The 26584-nt window shown below is 43.1% G+C and overlaps 1 protein-coding gene across 5 annotated transcripts in view; it reads left to right on the top strand.

Annotated features, from left to right (window-relative positions):
- Positions 1 to 26584, top strand: part of LOC138980504 (protein tyrosine phosphatase type IVA 2-like) — a 60384-nt gene that overhangs the window by 12079 nt on the left and 21721 nt on the right. The window contains exons 1-3 of one of the 5 annotated variants that reach the window (XM_070353387.1): positions 2680 to 2913; positions 5127 to 5196; positions 24312 to 24791. The gene's annotated coding sequence lies outside the window, so the exon portion shown is untranslated. Of the gene's footprint in view, positions 1 to 2679; positions 2914 to 5126; positions 5197 to 22928; positions 23078 to 23568; positions 23648 to 24311; positions 24792 to 26584 lie in introns of those variants that run through there. The other 4 variants (XM_070353388.1, XM_070353386.1, XM_070353391.1 and 1 more) reach the window with 4 other exon arrangements.

The raw sequence follows: 26584 nt of genomic DNA on the forward strand, positions 1-26584 counted from the left end.
GTACGACTGATTAGAAGACAACATTATGTGGTTATAGCTTACAGTATACGCTATATAAAACTGGATCCTAAGGCCTGCCTTGGTATATATATATATACTGAACACAACAGGACTGCTGATGTTACGAATCAAAATGCAATCATTGGAAACGAAAATTGATACTGCAGGTGTTACAACGCAAATAGAAAAGCTGACTTATTATTCAAACCTCACGCACGCACAGCATACAAACTGTCAAAGGCACGTACATAGACACACACACACACACACAATCACGCACGCAGTACGGCACGCACGCACGCACACTAACACGCACGCGCACACACACACACACACACACACACACACACACAGTGGCACACACACACACACACACACACACATACACACACGGCCGGGCTCCGCTTTTGAAAACTAACACAAGGTAATCCGATTACAAATTCACGTAGCCTACTTGGAACAGGTGTTGCTGATTTCTCAAAACTACTGTTGGAATTTTAGGGAGACTTTTGTTTGCACTGTGTCAAGATGTGTTCAGTGTGCTCGTGATCATGAATATTCATGGAGAGCTATGCTTTTAGCCGTACAATACTATTCAGGCTGGGATTGTCAAAAAGCATGGCTACATTGGCATTATGACTGAACTGTTGCATTTGATGTAGTCAAGGTTAATGTAAGCAGATGAAGATTTATATTTGCCTGGTAAAATTATCTCACAAATGTCCAAATGAAAATGACACTAAACGGATAAAAAAAAATAAAAAAACCAACAAACATAACAAGAAGAAAGAAAGAAAAGAGGGTACAGAATCGATCGCTTAAACTTGCCTGACTGATTTTTTTGGTTTGTTTGTTTGTTTAACGCCCAGCCGACCACGAAGGGCCATATCAGGACGGTGCTGCTTTGACATATAACGTGCGCCACACCGTCACAAGACAGAAGTCGCAGCACAGGCTTCATATGTCTCACCCAGTCACATTATTCTGACACCGGACCAACCAGTCCTAGCACTAACCCCATAATGCCAGACGCCAGGCGGAGCAGCCACTAGATTGCCAATTTTAAAGTTTTAGGTATGACCCGGCCGGGGTTCGAACCCACGACCTCCCGATCACGGGGCAGACGCCTTAATTACCACTAGGCCAACCGTGCCGGTCACCTAACTGATTGACTGGCTGATTACTTATTAGCGTTCAAGCGGTAGGCCTACTTCTATTTATTTAAGAAGAAAGAAACAAACAAACATACAAACAATCACGATCTTACAGCCTTCTCTGATTTAAGCTCTCGTGTGACCGAGTGTGGGCGTGGCCTGTCTTTGATACAACCAGAGACTATGTGTACTCTACAGTCTCTGATACAACGCACTGTGTGTGTGTTAGTGTGTGGCGTTCACTGCATACCATTCATGCCTTGTTACGCCGTGTTTATAAATAAGTGTCCAACCGTGTGTGACGCGCTGCCGCGTTCTGCCATCGCTACGCCACGGGGCGTATACAAAATATGTAGTTGGCGAACGTCCCTGGCAAACCAAGTTTTTGTTTGTTAATTTGTTGTTGTTTTGTTGTTGTTGTTGTTTTGTTTTGAGAACTGTTTGTTGTAGTTTTATCTGATTAATTTTTATTTGTTTAATTTTAGAATAAACCAGAATATGGTTTTATTTTTGCTTGTCTGTTACTTATTACACTGTTAAGGATAAGGTGTTGTAACATTACAACCACTCTTCTGTTCTTTTACTTGACTGCTTACACGCTTCTGTTGCAATTTGATGATCAAGTTCTGATCTGTTTTAAAACAATGTATTAAACTTTATGAGCAATTCGTCTTCGCTTACTACAACAGTACTAGTGAAATACTATATATTGTACTGTCTTAATTAGCTGTTATTTGGTACTTTAAAGGATAATGAGCATGTTATTAAAGGAAAGCCAAGGTCCCTATAAACACTGCTGGTTGGTTGGTGTTTAACGTCCCTTCAACCGATACTGATGTCTATGGGGGGGGGGGGGGGGCGATGCAGGTTTCTTTCCTTTCTCAGTTCTGTAAACACTACTATACCAACACCATGGAACTTGCATTGGAAATAAACACTACTATACCAACACCATGGAACTTGCATTGGAAATAAACACTACTATACCAACACCATGGAACTTGCATTGGAAATAAACACTACTATACCAACACCATGGAACTTGCATTGGAAATAAACACTACTATACCAACACCATGGAACTTGCATTGGAAATAAACACTACTATACCAACACCATGGAACTTGCATTGGAAATAAACACTACTATACCAACACCATGGAACTTGCATTGGAAATAAACACTACTATACCAACACTATGGAACTTGCATTGGAAATAAACACTACTATACCAACACTATGGAACTTGCATTGCAAAGTACAGACACTGATACGAAGCATTTGGTATTGCATCTGCCTTTATCAGTCTTTATGTCATAAAACCCTTAAACTCACCGACTTATACGTTGACACTGAACATACGATGATGAACACACAGTGCACAGCAGTGAACAACAGCTGTACACTGCCAGGGCTTTGTGCTAAATCACGGCCAACACCACCCTTGACAGACTAAGTCTTTTCCGCGCACTTTTGGTTCAAACTTCCGTGACAAGGAGATAGAGATAATAGACTGTCCGATTGGAGATAAACCCACAACTCTTTTGTGTTTTGCGTTTGACGCGATCTGCGCACATTCCAACCTGTCTGGTGGAGGCCTAAACCCAACACCTTTGGTCGTCTGCATTTCTGACATTTTGTGAACACTCTGTGAAGTGTCGTCTGCCAAACTTTCGCGCCGGCCGGTTTTTGGTAGTTGTTATACTCGTTGTGTGTGTGGTGACATGAAACTTGCATCGTCCGGACCGAGAGAGAGAGGTAAGAATGGTTCTTCGAGTTGTGACTGAAATGTGTTTTTAAAAGATGTGTTCCTCCGTGTGTTTGTCCGTCCGTCTCTCTGGTTCGGTGTTCAGTCGTCACGTGTTGTGTCACGGTTGAATAAGAACAAGAACAAGAACAAGAACAATTCTTTATTTAACGAGGGTAATAGAGTAAGCAGTGATCTGCTTTTTTACATCTGGCGGCCCTCGCCCTAAAGAGGGACTAGTCTAAAATTGCTAAAGAATAAGCAAGTAAAGAAAACTACTGCTACATGATTATAATAAAATGAAAGTACGGCAGGGCCGGACTACCGGGGGGGTTATGGGGGTTGCGCAACCCCCCCCCCTCCCCTAGCCTAAACATGTACCTCACTTATTTAAAACATTTTTTATTATTGTTTATTGTATGCCGTTTCATGCAAGGAGCGACCATTTTCCTATCTCAGAATATGACCTACCCATCAGCTTCAGGGGGCGAAGCCCCTTGACCCCGCCAGGGGGAACATCCCCCTGGACCACCACTGGCAACCCCCCCCCCCCCCCCCCCCTCCTCTTAGCCTTGTCCGGCCCTGTACGGGTAAGAACATATCATCAATTTACATACAAAGCATGAAGAAATACAAGCATAGTAGGCCTACCTTCATTCCAGTGTAAACAGCCATATATCTGCCCTGCTCAGTTTTACATAGGATAAGAGATAACTTTGACTTGACCCTATTTACTCGTAGGACGTGACCTACCAAAAGCCAAGTCTTCTTGCTCCCTGTATGATATAGAGTAGGCATTTGTTGTTACACCCCCGGTATAGGGGTGTGTATAGGATTCGCTCTATGTGTTTGTTTGTTTGTTTGTTTGTGTTCGCATATAGATCTCAAGAATGAACGGACCGATCGTCACCAAACTTGGTGAACAGGTTCTATACATTCCTGAGACGGTCCTTACAAAAATTGGGACCAGTCAAACACACGGTTAGGGAGTTATTGGTGGATTAAGATTCTACAAGGACTTATAGAGGCACATATTAATGGTCAAAGGGAAATAACCTTCTCAGTTGGTGGCAGTGAGAATGGTTATTTCCCTTTGACCAACGGCGTTGTTTTTCCTACCTCTGAGGAATTTCTTGTTAAATTACTTTTGACAGATTCACATCGATATTGATACTGAGACGAATTCTAAATATAACTGTCGGGTTTGTATGCGTTGCGAAAGAGTGAATGCCCTTGCATTTTACTCCGACAAACATTGGAGGGGCCAATCATTAGCGAGGGGTGTGTCGGACACACGTGGACAGAAGCACGTGTGAAGTTATTCGTCAGAAGAAACGCAAGGGTATTTACTCTTTCACAAGCCATACTGACAAACCCGACTGAGTTATTTCTGAAAATCGTCTATAACAAAATTGTTCCAACGAAAAATTGCCTTCTCTCCACAGAAATCCACCGGGCTGTGGATTGTAGGAACGAGTTGCAAAAATAGGATTCATTGCTATTTCATAAAGAAACAAACACGACTGTCGTGTCATTTCCAAGGTGATCCATACAACCCTGAGAAAGGTATCTAGAAGGTTATTGGTCCATGGAGCTAGCGGGCGATTACATCATCAGCTAGTTCGCTGCCACTCTCTTTGGCTGCCTTGCGATGTCATTGTCAGTGTGTTTAATAGGGTTAAAAGAATGGGATTTCGTGTGTGTGTGTGTGTGTGTGTGTGTGTGTGTGTGTGTGTGTGTGTGTGTGGCTGTGTGTGTGTGTGTGTGTGTCTGTGTGTGTGTCTGTGTGTGTGTGTGTGTCTGTGTGTGTGTCTGTGTGTGTGTGTGCACGGTCTGTGTGTGTGTGTGTGTCTGTGTGTGTGTGTCTGTGTGTGTGTGTCTGTGTCTGTGTCTGTGTGTATGTGTGTGTTGGTGTGTCTGTGTCTGTGTGTGTATGTGTCTGTGTGTGTCTGTGTCTGTGTGTGTCTGTGTCTGTGTCTGTGTGTGTGTGTCTGTGTGTGTGTGTCTGTGTGCTGTGTGTGTATGTGTCTGTGTCTGTGTGTCTGTGTGTGTGTGTGTGTATGTGTGTGTGTGTTTGTATGTTTGTTTGTGTGTTTGTTTGTGTGTTTGTTTGTGTGTTTGTTTGTTTGTGTGTTTGTTTGTTTGTGTGTTTGTTTGTGTGTTTGTTTGCTGAATTAATAGACGAATTCCGGAAATAACTGTTGTGGGTTTTTATGGGTTGCAGAAGAGCTGCTTTTCCATAGAAACACTGAGGCAATCTACACGTGACATTGTAGGGTTTCCATGGAAACAAGGTAAAGCCGCAACTCTTCCACAGCTCATACAAACCTGACAGAGTTGTTTTCCAACATTGTCTATTCCGCGGGTTGACATAGCCGTCAGTTATACCATTATTTCAACAAAACAAAACCAGAAAAATCAAATTCTACACAGGAAGCAGCCAGGCTGAATATTGTATGTGTCCAAGTGGAAGAATGCTGTTATCCTTTGTCGTAGTCTGGAATAACATGTCGCAAGTTAGAATTAAGATGGTGTACCTCACAAGGAAACCTCATTTAAAGACATCGGACACCGATTGACCCACCCCCCCCCCCCCCCAAAAAAAAAAAAAAAAAAAAAATCCCCCCCAAAAATCATCAGATTTTGCTAATATTTTGCCTGTAATATTTTCAGAGTGTGTCGAAACAAGTGTTAACAAATTAGAGAAATCGAACCGTCATCATATTCAAAATTCTATATCATAAATTCTCAACCTTTTTTCACACTTGTTTCAACACACCATGAAGATATCAAAGACACAATATTAATAAAAAATATACCGGCACGGTTGGCCTAGTGGTAAGGCGTCCGCCTCGTGATCGGGAGGTCGTGGGTTCGAACCCCGGCCGGGTCATACCTAAGACTTTAAAATTGGCAATCTAGTGGCTGCTCCGCCTGGCGTCTGGCATTATGGGGTTAGTGCTAGGACTGGTTGGTCCGGTGTCAGAATAATGTGACTGGGTGAAACATGAAGCCTGTGCTGCGACTTCTGTCTTGTGTGTGGCGCACGTTATATGTCAAAGCAGCACCGCCCTGATATGGCCCTTCGTGGTCGGCTGGGCGTTAAGCAAACAAACAAAGTAAAAATATAAGCGAAGCCGATCGTTGGGGTCAATCGCTGTCGTACATCGATCCTTCCCTTGTGATTTATTCGGCTCACCAACTCACATCTGTTCTTGTATGTTTTTGATAGTGAATGTCGACGATTGACACCAGTGGCATTTAAGAAATTAATTCATTGAAAGAAATCCAACTGCACAAGAAGCAGTAAGGATGATGACTTTTGATATGTGTCAAATTGGAAGGGTCTTCTCACCCCATGTAAAACGACTGGCCAGATCGGAGACGGACAGCCTTATTCATTTAATAATTTATTTGTATTGTTTGATTGATTGATTGATTGATTGATGGGTTGATTGATTGATTTAGTCTTTTATTTATTTATGTATTTATTTATTTATTTACGAGAAGGATTGTGCCTTTATATAATCTCTAGCCGTGCCAGGATGTATTTGATTTTTTTTCTGAGAAGTGATCTTCCTTAATGAGAATCGGCAATGACATCTACTTAATTGTGATCGTGATGTGATGCTAGTAGTGGGGCTCGTATGTTGCAGACGCACTAATAAATCATTCACATCTTGCAACAAACATCATACTTTGTGATATTGTTCCTTATAATTATTTAAGGGATTTCAGATACAGAGCCACTTCAGAAATCGCTTTTTTTGTCTTTGATAGGGAATAAAAGGCTGCATTTACAGCAGACGAAATTCGTACCAAAAGCGCTCAGCAGTAAATATTCACAACCCTCAAATGTAAAATTCAATGGTTTACCATGCACCAGAAGTTGTCTGCTGAAAACACATGCATGACATAAATACTATTATGGGTATTTTTGTGTTCTGGTATTTAATTTGATCGTTTTTAGAATTTTTTATATCCGCAGAATGAACATTCAAGATGGCGGCCTCCGTAACATTGCGTGTTTTGATTTGAGCGAAAACAACGTTTCTGAAGGTAAGTTTTCAAGAATACGCATCCATTCACCAATGTCACATCATTTTACTGTTTAATTCTCCCCTGGGGTCTGTTATTCATCGGGTGAAGCGCTGAAATGCTTGTTTAATCTTGCAATAGCTCATTAGCTGGATTGTGATGCTGATAGATCTAGATCTATCTGTTGATCACAAGTAAGGAAATCATGATCGCCACGCTGGTGATTTTAAACAGATTAAACGAACTTTGAATAAAAGGCGAGGAGAAAGAGATTGTTCATGGTATGATAATTAGTCATGCCTACGTTAAGGACTTCCATAAGTCTCTAAACAGCTGAGGTGGGGAGGGGTAGAGTCAATAACTGAGTGTGGGTAGGCCAGATAGTAGGATGACCAGCTGGAGATAAAAACACTCCACTCCCCATGTCTTTACAGTGTTGTGATCAAACTTTCAAAGACGGTAGGTAACAGACAAAAGCATACAGTTTATGCTAATCAAATGAGATAAGTGGTTTTGAAATATGAAGAGGTACCGCTCTTTGAGTTTTACAATTTTGGTTTGTTGCTTGTTTCTCATCCTTTTGCTTATTTTAAGTTGACCGTGCATTGGTGTGAATTTTATTTTTACAGGATATACAAGAGTTACACCACATGCCGGTTCATGGGAACAAGCGTTCTGCAATTATTCCGGTGCCACAGAAGGGAGCTGATTTCACTAGTACTACTGTATCAAGGTTTGTTACCTAATACATCCTGTCTAGCTTAACAGTAAGATTTTTTTATTTGTATTAATTGGAACATGTTTGCACATAATTTGTGAGCGACCTCTGTGAATTTGATGGGTTTAACGTACCCTCACTATGGTCAAATTCTGTTAGCGACTGTTTGAAGCGAATAAATGTAGCGGTCAGAAAGATTCCAGAATCAGTTTGGTCACTGGAAACTGTTTTTTTTTAACCTGAAACAGTAAGAATTATACGAATTCATGAAATAAAAATTTCTTTCATTTTGGTCTGTTGTGTGAAGGCTTGCTAACCCGGCTTTGACCGACTCTCTGAGATAGTAAACATTATTCAAATACATTCAAATAAAAATGTCACTAATTTCATCTTTTGTGTGAAGGGTACCCCAGGCTGATTTCCTACACCATGGATGTAGAGGAGGCCAGACAGTCTGCTTCTCATTCCAGCTGTGTTGCGTTTTTCTGCTCGTGAAGTGTATCGCCACATTGCCAAAGCCATTGGCCAAGAAAAGTTACCCTGTCTGCCCATTGTGCATAGCCGTACAGGCTGTGACACTATGTCGTTCTTCAATGGTATTGGGGAAACAGAAGGCTTGGGAAGTATGGCAAGCATTTGAAGACGTCACTCAAACTTTCTTCATGTTGTCTTCTCCTCTTTGTAAGCTGAGTGCACAAGAGCTTTTTGGTGTACATTTGTAGGACAAAACCAGCAACGTACTGGGTGTAAACAGTGCTAGACGGTACCTCTTCAGTAAAAAGAGCTACCAAATTGCCCATAACCCCCTTACAAGTGAGGTGCTGCTGCAGGACATGAGATTGAGAAGAGCCATCTACCTATTAGACTACCCAACTCTGTGGGCTGGCAGTTCAAGGCTGGAAAGTGGGAGTCATTCTAGACGAGCTTTCAAGAGGTATCCAGCGTGTGCCGAGAACTCATGAGGTGTGCCTGTAAGAAGAGCTGTACAACAAAATCTGCAAATGCTGCAAAGAAGGACTGCAGAGTACAGCTCTCTGCAAATGTGCTTGCATGCCTGTGAAAACTGTCAGCATCTAAACTGTGCAAAAATATTATTTCACCCATTTTCATACCCCCAACTCAAACATTTATTCCTGTGTCATTTTATTCAAACTGTCTATGCCATTAAAGGCTCGCAGCATCTTCGCTATCTGGCACATTTTTTTTTCAGATCATCATTTACACCGTCAAAATAAGGATACCCTTGACGTGACAAAGAGATGTGACAAAAACTTCGGGTACCTTTTAAAAAGCCGACAACAATTCCTAAGGCACAACTGGGTCACTGTTGTATACAAAGAGAAAGTCAACTTGATTATCCATCCAGAACAGGTTGTTTTATTTTGCCATCTTGCATATTTCTAGTGTTGTGCAATTGTACCTACTGATGTATATGTGTCGATCTCACGGATGAGATGTTTATGTGTCAAATTTGAGGGATACCCAAGTCAACTAAAATCCATGTATTTTAGCAATGACCAAGTGGGTTGCGTTGAAACTTTCAGGAATGTGTGTCTACACACGAGGCGTAGTTCAACCGTTTGAGTACACTTTCAAATCTTCACGAAATAATATTTTAAAAACTGCCAAAGGTTTGTTGACTTACATCCCACATATTTTTGACTTCGCATGTATATATGACAGATGGTTGTTTCAAGTACTGCCAAAGTTTCTTTTGAGTATAGACACTTGCCGGAATGTGCTAGTTGTGTAAACAAATGAGAACAAACAACGTTTTCGAAATACAGCGATTATGAATTTTAGTTGACTTTTGAGTTGATACATTAAATTTTTATCAGTTTTATTTTGGGGGTACCCTTATTTGGGCGGCAGTCAAATAACCCATGTAAAGGCCACCTTTTATCTTAAAAGTGTTTCAGTTAGCCAAGTTGAGTGCCCTCAATAGCATAAATTGAATACAACAGCAAAGGAATTAATGTTTTCGTTTTGGTATGAAAATTGGTGCAATATATTTATTTTTGCACAGTTTAGGTAATCCACAAATTCTTCAACCCTGCCACCCACACCGTCCAATCATTCTCTGCACCAACAATACATGTATTGTTTTGTTTAAACATGTTTTTGTGTTAGTTTCTATTGCAAGAGAATGTCTTGTGGCATCAAAAATGCCTAAATACCCTTTTCATTTGCGGCCATTTTGAAAATTGTTAAAAAACTACTGATTTCTTAATTTTTTTCACGGTGGCTCTGTATCAGGTTTTGTTAAGCAAAAGCAAATGTCCATTTACGCCAAATTTGCTGTTAATCACATGAAGTGAAATATGCCTAACATACCCAACCGTTTACACTGGCGGCCATTTTGAAAAATTGTTTAAAAACTACCTATTTTTTAATTTTTCGCGGTGGCTCTGTATCAGGTTTTGTTAAGCACATAAAACTCTTCATGTTTGCTAAATTTGGTGTTTGTTGCATGATTTGAATGATTTTGCAACATACGAGCCCCACTATAGCTATCCAATTCATCTGCCAGAGTGGCCAGCTACAACTTCCGCGTTGTTCTGCATGGAACACATTGCTCGTTCTGATTAAGTGATGAGGACAAGTTAACAGTACATGAGAATAGCAGCTTGTATAAGACGTTTGTATGAGCATAGACCTATATTAGTCCCTGGTATGAGTGAGAGAGAGAGAGAGAGAGAGAGAGAGAGAGAGAGAGAGAGAGAGAGAGAGAGAGAGGGACTCGGACAGACAGACAGAGAGCGACAGACAGACTAGGACATAGAGAGAGACACACACACACATAGATAGACAGACAGACATAAAGGCCGGGGATGAAAAATGGACAGACAAAAGGCTAGGACAGAGAGACAAGACAGACAGACAGACAGAAGGACAGATAGAGACAGAGAGAACTTCTTTGTGCTCGCAGGGAAAGAGTTAAGAGTTTCAAACAGAAAACGTACGATGTGAACGCACAAACATAATAAATGAGCAGAAGCGGAAAACATGGCACATTCTCAGGTCCAGAGTCGCTATTTACAGTTGTGACGTTACCTACGATGTGTGTGTGTGTGGGGGGGGGGGGGGGGGGAGAACGAATAATAATTGGCAATCAAACTTTCAGGAGGAGGGGGCAAGAAGGTTCTTCCCGCCTTGCTACCTTACTTTTGTGAGGTACGCCACAGTACGACATCACTTTTGTTACGTCACAGCGGTCATGCCTCGTTTTGACCTTGACTTCATGCCGTTGTTGTCGCGAGCTGCCCTTGTCAGTAGGGGATGAAACACACACAAACTTTGTCTCGTTTTGTGGAGCTTATCTATGTGACAAACAGGTCGGTCTTCTCAGGTAGCCGTTCACAGAAACAACGTTCGTACAAGGAAGTGTCACATTGACAGAGCCAATAGCGAATGGAAGCTTTTATTTTTCTTCTGCGTTGGTGGATAACAATTTCCACGAATGACTTTTTTTGTTTTGCGTCAGTGAACTTTTGTGGACATGTATGTGACCGTTTTATGTTGTATATTGTAATGCTGTGATACACCACATCTGGGTTTCTCGTCTTGAGATAGTAAAGTGTTATGTCTATGTCAATCTCGCTTTTACGACAGCTTTGCTCTGTTTTTGAAGATTACACTGTACTAATATAAAGTAAACGGCAACAGATGGGAAAGAGAGAGAGAGAGAGAGAGAGAGAGAGAGAGAGAGAGAGAGAGAGAGAGAGAGAGAGAGAGAGAGAGAGAGACTCAGTGACAGAGAGAGAGAGAGTGGGGGGGGGGGAGAGAGAGAGAGAGAGAGAGAGAGAGAGAGAGAGCGAGAGAGAGAGAGAGAGAGAGAGAGAGACTCAGTGACAGAGAGAGAGAGAGTGGGGGGGGGGGAGAGAGAGAGAGAGAGAGAGAGAGAGAGAGAGAGAGAGAGAGAGACTCAGTGACAGAGAGAGAGAGAGTGGGGGAGAGAGAGAGAGAATACTCGTGTGTGTGAGTGTGTGAGTGTATGCAGTGTCGGGTCCTGCAAAGCGCTGCCGCCTTCGTCCAGTAATGACAGGTTTCTTGTTAAGGACGGTCTATTTCGAGCAGTTTCAAGGAAGTCTTGGCTGGTGCGGGATATTATGCAAAGTTGTCTCTTTTGGGTTTAACTACGCACGCTATGAGCTGTCGCCTCAGAAATAGATATTCATGTGAGCAAGATAAAGATTGTCTGGTTTTATCTGGCATGTTTTAAACTTCCTTCATGATCATTTTCTGCAACAGGACGTTGATTTCTTACAAAACAGTGTTCTTGGAAACTCAAGACGCCCCCCCCCCCCCCACCCAGCCCATTGTGAGGGCCCCAAAGGGTTTAAAATCGTGATCGTGATTGGCGTTTTTTGACCTTTCTGTGACCGTGATTGCCGAAATTTCCATTTCTGTGATCGTGATGGGACTTTGCCCGTGATCCGTGATGACAAAATTATCAAGTCTCGTGATCGTGATCGTCATTTGTGTTCGTGATCGTTATTGCAAAGCATTTTATTTTCAACGTACATTTTTCACAGCTGTATCCCTCTATGATCCTCTATTCGTCAAGGTGTTTGTGATCGTGAAAACAAAAATCAAGGTAACTGTGATTGTGAAAGCTAAAATTTCCCTTCCCGTGATCGTGATGATACCCCCCCCTTTGGGGCCCTCCATTGCTTTTAAATTTAAAAAGTTAAAATTGCATCCAAAAAAAAAGGTGAAGAAAAAAAGACAGATTGAACAATTGTTAAGCACAGATAGGCCCCATTTGGTTTCTTTTCGCTCGCAGTTCAATATTTTAAAAAGAAACTCGTGTAAATCTGATAGGACACAGCAAGCCATGTTATTCTCTATTTCTGCCACACTATCGCTGTCAAAGGCGCGTCATACTCAGCGTTTCATTTTAGTCAGTCATGTTCCTCAGATTTAGTCGTGGTACACAATCATTGGTACCAATCATATTAGTTGTTGAAATCATTATACAGTATCATGTTATGCAACTGTCGTTTTCAAAAGTTGAAAATGTAAGTTTTTGTTACTACTGTAGTTGAAAGTTAAATTCTTTGATATCGCCTCTGCGGTTTAGTCTCCCGATTGTGTGTGTGTGTGTGTGTGTGTGTATGTGTGTGTGTGTGTGTGTTCGTGCGTGCGTGTGTGTGTCAGTGTGTTCGTGCTTGCGTGTGTGTGTGTGTGTGTGTCAGTGTGTGTCAGTGTGTGTTTGTGTGTGTCACGGTATGTGTGTTAGTGTTTGCGTGTGTGTGTGTTTGTGTGTGTTTGTATGTGTGTGTGTGTGTGTGTGTGTGTGTATGTGCGTGTGTGTGAGCGTGCGTCCGTGCGTGCGTGTATGCGTACGTGCGTGCGTGTGTATGTATGTCCGTGCGTTGTTTAAAAAAAATGACCCCTGCCTAATGTTACTGATGTTATTTATGCATTGTAATTTCTCCGTGCTGTTCGTTATTTCTCTCTTTTAGTCATTGACCGCGTGCCGCACTCACGTGACGTCATCAGCAAATCACTGCTTCCATCTTTCAATCAATGAGACTTATATCGCGCATATTCCGTGGGTACAGTTCTAGGCGCTCTGCAGTGATGCCGTGTGAGATGAAATTTTATACGGCCAGTAGATTGCAGCCATTTCGGCGCATATTTACCTTTCACGGCCTATTATTCCAAGTCACACGGGTATAGGTAGACAATTATTAACTGTGCCTAAGCAATTTTGCCAGGAAAAACCCTTTTGTCAATCGTGGGATCTTTAACGTGCACACCCAATGTAGTGTACACGGGGGGGAGTTCGGACACCGAAGAGAGTCTGCACACAAAGTTGACTCTGTGAAATAAATTTCCGCCGAACCTGGGATCGAACTCACGCTGACAGCGGCCAACTGAATACAAATCCAGCGCGCTACCAACTGAGCTATATCCCCGCCCCGCAAATCTTTCCTTGCAAATTGTGAGTTTCGGCCAGCCCGTAGTATCAAGGGAGTCCAGCGAAATATTGATTGATAAGAGACAGAAGAAAGCGATACATAATTTACTGCAGTTGCTTGGTAACGGTCTCATGGCGACTACTAAAAGAACTGTGCCGTTTCCGGGGAAATGTGCTTTAAAAGGAGCATCTCTCTGAATCAGTGCAACAACGTGTGATTTTACTGAGGCACGATACTAATTCGTCTTTCCTTGACCCCGTATTTCAATATTTGGCCTTTGACCCCTTTAAAGTACATCAGTGTATCTTGGGGGGGGGGGGGGGTGTTGTTTGTTTGGCGGGAAGGAAGTAGTGATGGTAAAACGGTCTTCTTTTTAATTTCCAAAAACAAAAACAAACAAACAAATACAGCAAAATCAACAACAACAACAACACATAAATTGGACCAGCAGAGTACTTGAGAGTACAGTCGTTTTGACACCGAAGTCATTTTTTCCTTGTTGTCGGACATAACTGACAATCACTGAGTCCCCACTCCCAAGGCGAGTGCGTTCACCCATAGTATATATACCCACAAACGGGCATTTTTCATGTTCGTTTCTATGGCAACGCGAGCATCGTTGCATCAGTGACTGTGGTTTTTTTTCACCTGTCGAGAGCGAATGTCCGCGGGATGGCTACTTATTTGACGACGTTGGGTCGTTATCGTTACTCGTGCATTGGGAACTCGCTGGTCATCGATTTTGCCGCTCTGTTTATGTAACACCTTTGTGGAGACTTTCTTTTCTTTATTTGGTGTTTAACGTCGTTTTCAACCACGAAGGTTATATCGCGACGGGGGAAGGGGGGAGATGGGATAGAGCCACTTGTCAATTGTTTCTTGTTCACAAAAGCACCAATCAAAAATTTGCTCCAGGGGCTTGCAACGTACAATATAATTATTACCTTACTGGGAGAATGCAAGTTTCCAGTAAAGGACTTAACATTTCTTACATACTGCTTGACTAAAATCTTTACAACAATTGACTATATTCTATACAAGAAACACTTAACAAGGGTAAAAGGAGAAACAGAATCCGTTAGTCGCCTCTTACGACATGCTGGGGAGCATCGGGTAAATTCTTTCTCGTCCCAACCAATATGGGACTCCCCCTAACCCGCGCGCGGGGGGGGGGGGGGGGGGGGGCGGGGGGGGGTCTTTTTGGTGGAGGCGCTCGGATTGGTCGCTGGTGGGACAAAGCTTTGGCACTAAATAATCCATTTTGTAAACCGTGCTAAATCGCACAAAATTCATATAACGGTGTCATTGATAAATCAAAAATAAACTACTTTACTAGTATTCTTTGATTGTGCACGTGTGTTTATGTCATACCGTTTTGCAGGCGTTCGGCGGATTGGCCGTTTGCGGGACAAAGCTTTGACCCTAAATAATCCATTTTATGTGTTTGTAAACCGTGATGAATCGCAGAAAATTCATATAAAGGTGTCATTTATAAATAAAAAATAAACTACTTTACTAGTATACTTCGATTTTCCCCGTGTGTTTATGTGTAATACTGTTTCAGTGGCGGGCGCTCGGATTGGCCGCTGGTGGAATAGAGCTTTAGCACTAAATAATTCACATGATGTGTCTGCCAACCGTGTTAAATTGCAGAAGATTGTATAAACGTGCCATTTCTAAATGACCAAACGCGATTCATCGGTGATTTTGCAACGCATGAACAGTTCGGGCCCTTTCTCTCTCATACCGTTGGTTTTCTAGCAAGTTTTAATCCCCGTTGTCTGTCTGTCTGTCCGTCCAGTATGCCATACGTATTGTCAAAATGTGCACTACTTGGGATGTCAGAGGTTTTTGTCGCGTTACATAAGTCTCCAACCTTCGAGTGTACTTGACAACGTGACGGTGTACAAGTGTGTGTACATGTACTGATATAGGAGATATCGTCATTCATGACATAGGAGCTATTCGTGCTCCAATCCCCTTTATTGGTTCTGGATAATCACAAGTGACGTCGAGTGCTTGAAATATTATGTCTTGTTTGCTCTCCCTGTGTCCAGATCAATGGTCGTCTGTTATTGCACAGAGTGGCATCCCTTTAAAGGGGCTGTCTGACGCTGATTTTCAGTGACGAACAGAGGTAATGTGGGACACTGTCCGTAATTTGTATTTTTGACAATAGAAACGAACAGAAAATAGCCTCGTCTTGATATCATGATAATCAAATTGATGAGGGTGGGGAGGAACTGAGTTTTGTATATATTTTTAACTGACTCAGGTGCCACTGTGGGTGTGTGTGTGTGTGTGTGTGTGTGTGTGTGTGTGTGTGTGTGTGTGTGTCACAGTGTTTATTGGCGTGTGCCAGTGTAGTTGGGGGCAGAGTTAAACAAAAAATGATGACACAAATAAGAAGGCACTAAAATAAAGTTCCAAAAAGAACAGCACTTGTTGCACAACGTTCGTATCATATTTGTTATTCACTTATAAGCTGATTTACCTACCGTAGCGGTGAGAGCGGGTACCGTGTGTACCCACAGTGTGGTGTGTACACAGTCGCGCCACTGACTCAAGAGGTGAGGCAAGGAAACCCCTCCATTCATTGATAAAGTGCCTGGTGAGCGCGTGGGGTGGGTGCATAGTTGACCTACTTTACACCGCCACGACACGACCCTCGAGCTGACTCGGGAAAGTCCGGCCTTGGGGCGTCACCATTCTCGTCTTTGGTACTGCGGCGCGAGCTGGCGCGTTTTCATTACCGCGTAGAGTTTTTGCACTGGATGACATAGACTAGAGTTAGCTTTTCAGTGACTGTCTGTCTGGATCGGGGGATGTGTGTGTGTGTCTGTGTGTGTGCCGTTATGTGTGTGTGTGTGTGTGTATGGGAGTGTGTGCACACACATGGTGTGTGAGTGTGTGTGTGTGTGTGTGTCACGTGTGTGTGTGTGTGTGCGCGTGCGTGCGTGTGACGGTGAGAGAGAGAGAGAGAGAGAGAGAGAGAGAGAGAGAGAGAGAGAGAGAGAGAGAGAGAGAGAGAGAGAGAGAGAGAGAGAATCTTCGAACTACCTCATTCATTGGTGTTTTTTTTCCTGTCTGATGAAAACCTTTCCCCAATCAAATACTTTACAATAAATGACAGGTTGATGTGTAACACGACGCTGGCTGTCTACTACCTCGAACAGCTCTACATAGACTCGTGAAGTGGAACCTTTTAATAAAGTGGATCTCGCCCACACATAATTCAACTTTAGCTTGGGTAACAGACATCCAATCAACTCTTGTAACCACCCGTAACCACGACACTCTAACAAGCAGGTCAGTTCCGTGTTTTATTGGTTAACTGGCTAAACACAAGAGGGAGAGGGGGGGGGATAGAGACTAAAACCTCAAAGCCACCTAGACGGCACCCTTTATCCAACCGTATCAAAAGAAATCACACCTTCTTGAAAACTTCCCCGCTACATGCCGCTACCCGAGGAATAGACGGACAGGCTGCAATATGACGTAACAACACCTGCAGGCTCCCCGGACCAGCTGTCCCTCCGACCCAAGGTGTCGGCTTGTACCTCAAAGAGATAAAGGGGGTTGACTTTCAACTGGAAAGACCGATAATCGCTTGCAGCTGTTGCAAGATGGACACGCTCCACAGGTGCATCCCGGTGTAACACGAGAAAATTACTCCCACGAGATTTTTACTCCGGAGTAAACATTTCGTACGAAAATGTTACTCCCTTTACGAAACAAGAAGGGCAAAGCCCATACGACTCACATGCTTGACCTTGACATGACCTTGACCTTCAGGGTCAAGGTCAAATAACTAAACCTAGCAATGACATCATACACTAAGAACTGCTTTACACATTTTTCCTACCAAAATACATGTGACCTTGACCCAAGGTCAAGGTCATCCAAGGTCATGCAACACAAAGCTGTTAATTCAAGACATAGGAAGTACAATGGTGCTTATTGGCTCTTTCTACCATGAGATATGGTCACTTTTAGTGGTTCACTACCTTATTTTGGTCACATTTCATAAGGGTCAAAGTGACCTTGACCTTGATCATATGTGACCAAATGTGTCTCATGATGAAAGCATAACATGTGCCCCACATAATTTTTAAGTTTGAAACAGTTATCTTCCATAGTTCAGGGTCAAGGTCACTTCAAAATATGTATACAATCCAACTTTGAAGAGCTCCTGTGACCTTGACCTTGAAGCAAGGTAAACCAAACTGGTATCAAAAGATGGGGCTTACTTTGCCCTATATATCATATATAGGTGAGGTATTGAATCTCAAAAACTTCAGAGAAAATGGGGAAAATGTGAAAAATAGCTGTTTTTTAGGCAACATTTATGGCCCCTGCGACCTTGACCTTGAAGCAAGGTCAAGATGCTATGTATGTTTTTGGGGGGCTTGTCATCATACACCATCTTGCCAAATTTGGTACTGATAGACTGAATAGTGTCCAAGAAATATCCAACGTTAAAGTTTTCCGGACGTCCGGACGGACGGACGGACGGACGGACGACTCGGGTGAGTACATAGACTCACTTTTGCTTCGCATGTGAGTCAAAAAGCACTCCCCCATTGCACGAGAAAATTACTCCCCAAGACAGGTGAGTTCCGAGTAAACATTTTGTACAAAAATGTTACTCCCCTGACGAATAAATAACGAATAAATTACTTCACCCCAACACGAGCAATTTAACTTCCCATGTCAGGTGTACGAAATTTATACTCCCTTGTCCCGTCTTGGTGGTGGAAGGGATGGAGGGAGGGTAGCGCGACATTCGTTTGCGCGAGATCACTTATTGGCATTATCCCTTCGCCCGCATCCCATTTTTGCGTACAAGATTTTTTGTGGAAGTAAAAAAAATGGGGAGTAAAAATTTCGTGGAGGGAGTAATGTTTTCGTGCCTTGTGGAGTTCTTTTCTCGTACGAAAAGTGTACACGGAGTAAGAATTTCGTACGAAATATTTACTCCGGAGTAAATTTTTCGTGGAGTAAAAATTTCGTGTTACACCGGCACCTACAGTTTTACAGAACAAAGAACTTGATGGGACACAAAACACAAATTGATCGGCAACAAGACTAAACTGGACAATGACAATAGCAGTTCAGGGGCATCCATGAGAGGTGGCATAGGACATATGTCCTGGACAATGCAAAAGTGATAGTACATTTGTCCTAATCAAAAATAAATCAATAAAACCTTTTTTTTCGCAACAAAACGTACAATAACAGCATGGTTTTGTCTGCTTGGAGAGACACATCGCTTCGCAAAACATCCATAAAATAGCAAATCAACCTTCTGTAAATTGGAAAGTACTGACAATGTCCAGATCAAATGAAAGCATACTCGGACAATGACCACTTTGTGACAAAAACAATAGGACATATGTCCTCTTGCATGAAAAATGTATGGGACATTTGGACAACATTTCCGTGTATGTCCGATGTCCGACTTTAGCTTTACTCTATAATTGGTGAAAGTTCACACTGTCACATGTCATTTTCACATTCAATACATGAAATTCCATCATACATGAATGAACCAAACCCGCAGCTTCTAACTTGAGCAAGTGGACTGTCTGGGAAATATTACTGTGGACAGATCATTCTCAGGGGCGGACGAGGGGGGGGGGGGGGCACAGGGGGCACGTGCCCCCCCCCCCCGGAAAAAAAAGAAGAAAAAAAAAAGATTTTTCTACGCTGATTCTATGACCATTTCTAAGTTCAAATGGCACCAGATGGCACCATTTTGCTTCTTTGGGCAAAATGCTTTTCCGGGGGGGCATGCCCCCGGACCCCCCTAGCAAATTCGGGCGCTTCGCGCCGATCACATTCACTTTCGATTCAAAGTGCCCCCCCCCCCCCTTACAAAGCAACAGATCCGCCCCTGATTCTAGTCTTTACACAGTGCTGAGGCTTCCGTGACAACTATGCCTGACCTGACAACCCGGCCATGACTTCTTTGTAGTTGATCTTTCGCTCTGCCTTGTCACTCAAATGCTCTGAGGCTTCCGTGACAACTATGCCTGACCTGACAACCCGGCCATGACTTCTTTGTAGTTGATGTTTCGCTCTGCCTTGTCACTCAAATGCTCTGAGGCTTCCGTGACAACTACTATGCCTGACCTGACAACCCGGCCATGACTTCTTTGTAGTTGATCTTTCGCTCTGTCTTGTCACTCAAATGCTCTGAGGCTTCCGTGACAACTACTATGCCTGACCTGACAACCCGGCCATGACTTCTTTGTAGTTGATGTTTCGCTCTGCCTTGTCACTCAAATGCTCTAAGGCGATGCAAGGAGACTCAATGAGTCATGTATACGTAATAACATTATGTGCGTGTGTGTATCAATGTGTGCCGTGTGTGTGTGTCAGTGTGCGTGTGTGCCGGTGTGTGTCACGTGTGTCAGTGTGCCGGTGTGTGTGTATGTGTGTGCCGGTGTGTGTCAGTGTACGTGGGTGTATGTGTGTGCGGTGTGTGTGCCACACGGGGTGTGTGTGTGTGTGTGTGTGTGTGTGTGTATGTGTGTGTGTGTGTGTGTGTGTGTGTGTGTGTGTGTGTGTGTGTGTGTGTGTGTGTACGTGTGTCTTCTGGCTGTATATGTTGGTCAGTACCTGTGGTTTGCCAGAAGGCGGGCCATGTCAGTGTTTGTACGTGTGTCAGTGCATGAGTGTGTGTGTACGTACACTGATGTCACACTGTACGTGTGTGTGTACAGTGTACGAGTGCGTCACAGTGTGTGCACGGTGTGTCAGTGCCGTGTGTGTGTGTGTAAGAGAGAGAAAGTCACTGCATGAGTGGGTTGCTCGTGTACAGCGAGTCGCTGTCAGTGACGTGTCAGTTACTAGATGTCACGGTACAGAACCGTCACAGCGACAGTAGCCGAAGGCTAGGAGGCTCGGTCAGTCAGTCACGGTGAATGCTGCAGGTGTCAGTGTGCGACTTTTCAGTGAACGTCACTATAGTGACTGACAAAGGAAAGGGACCGGATGGGAGAGTGAAAGAGCGAGACAATAAACTTGGCCGTGTCACTGCCGTATCATGGGGGACGGTTTCAGTGTCATGCCGCGAGGGGCGGATTAGGACCCCCCCCCCCCCCCCCCCGGCTGTCAATAAAAAGTTAAAACAAGAAGAGCAAACGCTCGATCGAGTCACTTTCGCAGTTCTGAATATTATATGAGGCATCAGATGGACAGGAAGAAATTGCTATTCACAACACAATACAGATGTAAATAATTTGATGTAAAGAATAATCCTATAAAGTTTGAATCAAATCCGATGAATAGTTTCAGAGATATGATATTTCAATTTTTTTCCTTCAAGACATACCTGTGACCTTGAAAAAGGTCAAAGGTCACCAAAGCAGACGTCAAAGTGTAGAGGTCACTGGGAGTCACGTTCACATAAAATTTGAGCCCGGTCACTTTTATAGTTTCCGAGAAAAGCCCAACGTTAAGTTGTGTGTTGCCGAACAGAAAAGGCTAGTTATCTCCCTTGTTTTTCTGATAACGTTCGTAAAAGGCTACAGATGTAAATACTTTGATGTAAAGAATAATCCTACAAAGTTTCAATCACATCCGATGAACTTTGTCAAAGATATAAAATGTCTAATTTTTCCTTTGACGCTGACCTGTGACCTTGAAAAAGGTCAAAGGTCAACGAAACCATCGTTAAAGTGTAGAGGTCATTGGAGGTCACGACTAAACAAAATATGAGCCGGATCGCTTTGATAGTTTCCGAGAAAAGTCCAACGTTAAGGTGGTGTCTACGGACGGCCGGCCGGCCGGACGGCCGGCCGGACAGACTAACACTGACCGATTACATAGAGTCACTTTTTCTCAAGTGACTCAAAAATTAATACTAACTTTAAAAGAAATAATGAGTGGCTGCTGACACCAGTTGATCATGTTTAAAATCAAGGATAAGCCATAAATTGTTCATAAAATAGCTAAAACTCTTCATGTGGGGGGGGGGGGGGGGGGCAAAGCCCCCCAAATTCCCCATGTACCCGGGCCCACAAGGGGTCTACCCCTGGACCCCAAGTTGTAACACCCCTCCCTCCCCTCTGGCTTAACTGCTCCGCCCCTGTGATGTGTGGCCTGGGTGGCCGAGTGGTAATGCACTTGCGCTCGGAAGCGAGAGGTTGTGAGTTCGAATAATTAACAACCAAAAAACCGTCACTGTGACCACAGACATTACGAATCGGGATTTCCTGCGCGGAAGAATCCCTCCCATGCAAATGAGAGAAGCCTAGTTACCCCTGACACCACTCACACACTGGGTCACTGGAGGACTGGGTGGCCGAGTGGTAACGCACTTGCGCTCGGAAGCGAGAGGTTGCGAGTGACCCTGGGTCAGGGCGTTAGCAATTTTCTCCCCACTTTCCGCCTAACCTAGGTGGTGGGTTCATGTGCTAGTCTTTCGGATGAGACGAAAAACCGACCCGGTCCCTTCGTGTACACTACATTGGGGTGTGCACGTTAAAGATCCCACGATTGACAAAAGGGTCTTTCCCGGCAAAATTGTATAGGCATAGATAAAAAATGTCCACCAAAATACCCGTGTGACTTGGAATAATAGGCCGTGAAAAGTAGGATATGCGCCGAAATGGCTGCGATCTGCTGGTCGATGTGAATGCGTGATGTATTGTGTAAAAAATTCCATCTCACACGGCGGCATAAATAGATCCGCCTGCGCCTTGAGTCCGAGTCTGGACTGAGATGATACGAGCGCGATATGACTTCATATAGTATAATAATGTGTATGTTATGTTATGTTATGTTATGTTATCAGACTGGTACTTAGGCTGTTAATTAAGCCTTTGTCTGATCTTTTGATCAGTTGCTATCCTAGCGAACTTTAGTGTAACTAAAATATTTACTTAGCCGCCGGCCACAGTGGCCGAGAGAGAGAGAGAGACAGAGACAGACAGAGATCAGCCAATTATTTTTTATGACTGAGAGGGAGACTGAAATAATGCAAGACAGAGGTGGAGTGGCTGTGTGGTGTTGAGAAGATACGGCGACTTGCCTCTTGGCGCCGACATGATAGACGAAAGACGCGACTAAAGTCGACTGACCCCGTTGCCCCCACGAACTTGAACACTGTCGTCTGCCGAAGGAAAGGAACAGCAATAACAATCCACACCCTTGCCAACATTTTATTGGAAGCAGCTAGTCTCAAATCTCTGTCGACGTTAACGCTAATATACCTACCCTGCTGAGATTATTCGAGCGGATAATCGGATTTGGACACTCAGATTTGGACCTAACAGGTGGGAATATCAAACACAATGTTTCAACGTCAAGGAAGTGGTTTGTCACGTGACACGGTCATTTACGGCATTCCGCAGCTTGTGACGTCACAACACGGCCATCTTTGCCTGTGTACGCAGACAGACTCAACCAACGCCCGTCGTATTTTCCTCGCTGGGAGAAGCGAGAACACTATTACTGATACAACTAATGTGCAGAAATATTCTGGTAAAGATTTGTCTTTTGATTATCGAATGTGTTTACGAATTTGACGCTGAGATTCTTCATCTGATCGGTTTTCTTTAGTCCCCATACGCGGAATTTTAGTCATTGTTGAGTTTTCTTCACACCTCTTTCTCGTCTATGTCTTATGTCTACGAAGAAGGGTAATTTCGCAAACTCGGTCTCAGTTCTCCGTGCATTACGTTGTGGAAACCCCATAAGGACTATGTCATAAATACTGTCTCCTTGGTCAACCATTGCCATGGCTGAAGCGGGCGTTTAAAAATGCTGTCTGAGTCACTTTCTCAGTCAATGTGATTTGAGGTCACAAACATGTGGTGGACTGCTCGATTTCTTCGGTGTGATGAAAGCGAAAGAAAAAAACCCCGAAAGTTCTGCGCAGTTCTCTTTGTTTCTGTCTACTTTTCTCTCTGTAGCAAGACAGTCTTTTGTTTTATCGCGATTTTGATGTGCGAATGAAGGAAAACTGGTAATGTGATTGTGAATGTGAAGAGGCGGATACCTTCAGTGGTGGCTGTTTTCTCGCGCTCTGTTCAGGAAACGCCTTAGAACGAGGTAGTAGGTTGCCGTTTCGCCAACCATGATGGAACAGGCGGTTAGGACAGATACACACAGTGACAACACGATTTACTGCCACTGATAACATACAACATATTATACTGGTTATCTTGTTGCAGATCTATTGTGTTTCATTGTCTTCTGCATCTTTGAAGTCAAGGTTTTAAGTGTACTGAGTCATATGTATGGACAAAATTGACTCATGTCTGCTATTTTTTGTTTTAGATTCGATCACTTTAGGTTTTCAACTGGAGTTCAAATCGACAAATGTTTTGTTTGTTTGAATGGTCTACTGCATAGCTTGCTCATGACTGTAGGCTACTTAATAGCGTAATTTTCCTCATTTAAAATTTTAAAGGGGGAGGAGCATTTGTGATGGTCAGTCAAATTAAAATTGTTAACAATAACAGGTGTTGAAAAAGCACCCATTACACAACAGTGTCATACTTTTATGATTGACCATGTTTATAAATGAATAGATGTTGTGCCCTGTTGTCTTTTACTTGTTTGCAGAGATGTCATTCGCTTTATAATCTATGCTGAATATAAGTAGGTGTAAGTTCGTGAACTCTCAAGTGTGCGTAAGTGTAATCCCTAATCCTTTGTTGTGTGTGTCTAATCCTTTGTTGTGTGTGTCTAATCCTTTGTTGTGTGTGTGCAGTTTTGTGGAGAACTTGGCCACACCTTTATGGAGTTTGTGACCAACAGTGGAGATTACTGCCAGGCACAACACGTGTAATGAGCTAAGCTGCCACGACTCGGGCTCCTCTCCGAGTCGTTCCCATCCAAAGTGTCGTCGGTGCTGTTTGTGTATATGAGGCCTGCTTGTGCCCCAGAATCTCCGCTCGGCGCCTCATCCTTGGTGCTAGCTGGGTCGCCCTGGGTCGAGTCTTCCTGCCACGTGATCCTCACAGCTTCTGCGCTTGGATGGGGTGAAATTCGCGACGACCCCTGTACTTTTCTTCAGTTTTCGTCCTGACTCAAGAATTGTTTTGGATTTATCGCTGGGAAGTTTAGCGGTAGCAGCGGTGGCTAAACTGTGAAGGCCACAGTGGTTTTGTGTTGTGTGTAGCGTGCTGCGTTTGGAACATCATCCCGTGTCAGCCCCTATCACCAAGCTTAGTGTGCTCAGCTGATCAAGGTGAGGCTTGCGTGTATTGTAAACCTTGTGTTTACATACTCAACACACACACAGTGACACACACACACCCTTTCACACACACACACACACCCTTTCACACACACACACCCTTTCACACACACACACACACACACATACTTTCACACACACACACTAACAACCACCTACACACACACACTGACAACCACCTACACACTGGTACTACTCAGTCTGTTCAATCACCGAAATGACATTATCTCACTCAGCAAATCAAACATTGCACCTGAGGGAAACCTCACTCTTTACACTGTCAGTACTATTACTACAGTCATGAAATCAGATGTTTACCAAGTTGACATCAACCCCACTGCTCCAAACAGTCCCAGGGTTTAGTCAAATAAAGCAACTGATATTTTGGCTAGAATTGTTGCTATAGTTAGTACAGTAGTAGTAATACTAATAGAGGAGACACTCTGAACAGAATCTCAAGAAATTACATGATGTGAATTTGGGTGATCGGTCAGGTGGGTTGTTTCTTTCTGCTGGTTTTGTTTTTTCGGTATATGTTTGACTTGGACTGTGGGTCTCCACATGAGCTGTTCTAGTTGGCGTACGGTAGCAGCAGCATGAACTAGCTAAGCTTAGTCGCGACTGACTACGTATGAGGGAAAATGCAATGTTTGCCTGGCAAAGACGCATGTTTGTCTTGACATTTTTGGAATTAGTTGTTGACAAGGTAATTTTGAGTGTTGAGCTAAATGTACAATGTAGCTGAACTGCAGTTTGTGAAGATCATTTACTTTAGATCCTGTAAACTGAAAGTAATATTAATGAATAAAAATGAACTCACCAAACTTGTCACAGAACTTGGTAACTGGTCTTTGGAAAGGAAATGCACTGTCAGAAAGAGTTCGCTGATTGTTTAGATAACGACTGCACTCACACTTGTTTAAATCTCACAGATGAATGAACACCTCATTGTCAGCTACAAATTACAAGTTCCGCACACTGAGAGTGAATTAAAAAACACTCAAACAGCTTTAGAATAAAAGGTGTAGGTGTAAGATGTTTCTATTCAAGCCAAAATGTTATGATTTAGACGAGAGAGAGTGTCACTGCCAGGCTTTGAGGCAACACTGGAGATCTATATACATGTGTATGATATTGATAAAAGAGAGATTGCTCAAACAACAATGTGGGCTTCAAGTTTCATAGAACAGCCAAAGAGAGAGCGAGTGATCAGTATGGTCTGTGACTGCACTTTGCTGAGCACTAACATTCAGTAACAACTAAAGCTTTTACAGTGTTGTATCCAGCCTCAGAAGACAATAGCTTGGTTGGTCCTGGAATAAAAGTTAAAGGTGGTCGTCTACATTTTTGCTTTTTTTCAATAATCTTATGGTTAGATTTCGATACTAAATTATGTCAAAATAATGATGAATGAACCATGGGGAAAAAAGTTATAGAAAAAAAAATATATGTAAAAAAAGATTTTATTTTTGGGTAGCGTGACTCACGCTTCCAATATTTTGTTTTCTGTTTGCTGAGAACATGTGCTTTGCCTAAAAATACTGACCAATCAAATTCATGTCACTACGCTTATAGCCACGCCCAAACAAGTGCAGCAACAGTTTGACACTGGAGCGCTGTCCACGCTTTTTTTTAAACGCACGAAATGCACGGGATTTGAGAGGAGTTTTGCGCTTGGCATTTTCCAAATAAGGATATCCTACTATGAGTACTGCGCTGGAATACTACAATGAATTTTCAAACGTCTACACTGGCTTCGTCTTTCCTGATCGAAAGGGGGTGTA

Source organism: Littorina saxatilis, linkage group LG11 (genome assembly GCF_037325665.1).
Source record: "Littorina saxatilis isolate snail1 linkage group LG11, US_GU_Lsax_2.0, whole genome shotgun sequence".
NCBI classification, from domain to species: Eukaryota; Metazoa; Mollusca; class Gastropoda; order Littorinimorpha; family Littorinidae; genus Littorina; species Littorina saxatilis.